Raw genomic sequence first — 3755 nt, 5'->3', positions numbered from 1 at the left:
GTAATATTTGTACCAAAAAATATAATACTAATAAAAAAAAAGTATTTGTTACTTATAAAGGATGGTGTAATATATTTTGAGAAAAAATATAATAGTAAAGTGTTTTATTCAAAGATATTACTTTTTTTCAAGTATTACATTTTTCAATATAAGTATTATATATATATATATATATATATATATATATATATATATATATATATATATATATATATACTAGTTTTTTACGCGCATTGCGCAATTGGGATAATGCCCAATGTTTTTTTTTTTAAATAAGTACTTTAAAGTATATTAAGGCAGGATTATATTGAAATTGTTCATGCATAGATAATTGAAGGTTGAATTTGTGTATTTAAATAGGTAATTCTTCTCCCAAAGGTTGAGTCTCCAACCCCAAAGGCCTCCCACACTCCGACCCGAAAGAGCATTGTGGACAAGGAATCTGCCCACTTTGGACATAATTCCCGCACTGCCGCCGCCGAGGTTCAAAACCATTGAGCTAAGCCGGTGCGGGTTAGATAGGTAATTCTAAGTTTACAAATGCAAGATAATATAGTCAAGATTGATTATAATTGTCAATAAAATAATTGTATAGGTATGGTTGAAACCAAATACGGGACATAAGGGAGAACAAATAAAAATTAGGGCATAAAATATTAAATATATACTAATATTGTTTGAGGAGATTCCGACATTAGGATTTGTGGTTAAGTTCTATTAAGACTTTAATATTAGAATTAGATTAATGGTGTAGTTATAATTCTATATTAGACTAATATTAGAATTAGACTAACGGTGAATTAACGAAAAAATTAAATGGATAATCATATAATTAAGGATAAATTAGAAAATCTTAAAAGAAAAAAGTTAAAACCTGAACAATATGAACCATTCATTTGATTTAATAATTTGGCAGTCATTTTTTCTACCCAATGTTAATAATTAAATAAATTCGCTGGTCAAATCCGCTAGTATAATCCGCTAACGCTAACCCCTAACTGCTGATTGTCAAACAAGGACATTGCGAGGTAGTTCTCACTTCAATTTGTTGTGTGATTTGAATACTCTCTTTGTCACAAAATCTCTCAAGTAGTTAATATGGTTGGCTTTATTAATTATATTTTTTTAATTTTTTCATGGTATTAATAAAATACTTGGTAAATAAATATATAGCATTATTTTGTATTATAACTTTGATATTTAATTAGAAAAATAGTGCAGAAAAAAGATAATAGATAATATAGTGAATATAATCAATTGATGAATTTGAATGTAAAAATTTTTACATTTGAGAAAAATAAAGACGATATAACTAATGAAAATATTTCTTTTAATTAATTTATTGATAACTAATATTTTTTTTTTCACTGAATAAAGACATTGTAAGGATAATGTAGCGAATATAATCAATTAATAAATTTGAATATAAAAAATTTTTATATTGAAGAAAAATAAAGACAATATAACTAATAAAATTATTTCTCTTAGTTAATTTATTGATAATGAATATTTTTTTTTTGAATAAAGGCATTGTGGACGGCAATTTATATCCTACACCACGGCGCGCGTTGCACTATGCGCCCAGATGCAAAACTACGTCGTTTTAATTATTATTTTTTTTTGAAATTTCCCGCCTCAGTGAATGGCAGTAGTTTTTTCTTTAAAAAAAAAATCCGCTGTTCAAGAATGTACATAATGTTATACTAGAATACACATAATGTTATACATGAATGTACATAATTATATAACAAAATATACATACTCTTTTTAAAAGATAATACACATAATCTAACATAATACATAATAAACATAAACTTTTAACATAATACACATCAACTCTTAACATAATACACACAAATTTTCTGATTCGGATGTACATAATTGTATAAAAAGAATGTACATAATTGTATAAAAAATACACATAACTGTATGAACCAATACACATAACGTTGTGAACAAATACACATAATCTCAGCAACTTCCTACCGCGCCTCCCAACACTACCCCAAAACGACGTCGTTTTGGGAGGCGCGCGGCGCACAGTGCTATGTGCGCCGTGGTGTAGGATATAACGATTGATTGTGGACACATAATTATAAATTAAAGAAATACATATGTATTATTTTTTGTTGTAACTACTAAATTATTATTTATATAATTTAATAAGAGTAAAATAGAGTACTAATTATGCCAACTTTGATTGGGATGAGATTCGAATTTAAGACCTTTTTCTATTGAAATCAATGAGTAAGTTAACGGTGAACTAACGGCAATTCTTAAAATTTTAATGGAATTAGTAACGGTGTGTGGGTATTTTAGGAAATTTTAGTGTAAAATTTAAATCTGATTAATCTTTCAATGAATCTGAGCCATTCATTTGATTAAAATCCGTGACCGCCATTTTTTCTACCCATTATAAGCCTAACTCTCTTGGGCTCTTATTAGTATATATATATATATATATATATATATATATATATATATATATATATATATATATATATATATATATATATATATATATATATATATGTATATATATATACATATATATATAGCACACCTTAAGTATTAAAATAGCGCACCATTAAGTATACAAACCACACACCTTAAGAACACAAACAACGCACACCTAAAGCTTTAGGCCGACGCACCTTAAGTGCATAAACCACACACCTTAAGTACACAAACAACGCACCTTAAGCACACAAATAAAAAGTTTTAAGAACGCAAACCACGCACCTAAAGTTTTAAAATGACGCACCTTAAGTTTCACACAACTGAGGCACCTTAAGAAGGAAAACAACGCACATTAAGAAGGAAAATCACGCACGTTAAGCTTTAGGTTGACGCATCTTAAGCACACAAACCACGCACCTTAGCAACCGCACAACCGCACCTGAGAAGGTCAACCGCACGGGAACCCATATATATATATATATATATATATATATATATATATATATATATATATATATATATATATATAGGAACAAGTACTTAGTAAGAACCAATCTCAACCTTACATATACAAATATCATACGAATCATATTAGAATTGAAAAAAAAAAAACAATGGCTTTTTTGTTATTATCATTAACTTTACTATGCAAACTTAAACACTAAAATCAGCATTTCTCAGAATTTTTCACATTTACACATTTAATATAAATAAATTGCACAATTAGTATTAAAAAATTGTACTTGCAAAAATGTGATTGCACTAGGGTTTGAATTTTAGAGTTTATGGTTACTTTTTTCACTTACTTTTTACTGCTTAGGGTCTAGCATTTACAATTTAAATTTAAAATTTAGCTTTTTCATTAATTTTTTAAATTTTATCCAAGTGGTCATGTTTAGTTGATTGGTCAGCATGTGTAAATAAGAAAAAATTTATGTAATAATCAAATATAAGAAATAATCCGATGCAATAATAATGTGAGATATAATAAATATTCATATAAGGAAAATTAACAATACTCTGAAAGAAAATATAATTTTCTTATTCAATGAAAATGACCAGCATTCGGTGTGGATCCGTGAATTCCCACGAAACTCGTTTCATAAAAAAAAAAAAAAAAAAAAAAAAAGATTATTTTGACCAAATGGAAGCTAGGAATAAGGTTGGAAATGATCAAAATTAAACTAATTAAGAGCTGGGGGGACAGTTACAACTATCTTGGAGTATATATTACTGAAAATTATAATGCACGTTTACGTAGTACATATATTATCATCATTGAAATAACACTGTAA

This window comes from Ipomoea nil, unplaced genomic scaffold (assembly GCF_001879475.1).
Source record: "Ipomoea nil cultivar Tokyo-kokei standard unplaced genomic scaffold, Asagao_1.1 scaffold0298, whole genome shotgun sequence".
Taxonomy (NCBI): domain Eukaryota; kingdom Viridiplantae; phylum Streptophyta; class Magnoliopsida; order Solanales; family Convolvulaceae; genus Ipomoea; species Ipomoea nil.
Note: the sequence above shows the minus strand (reverse complement) of the source record.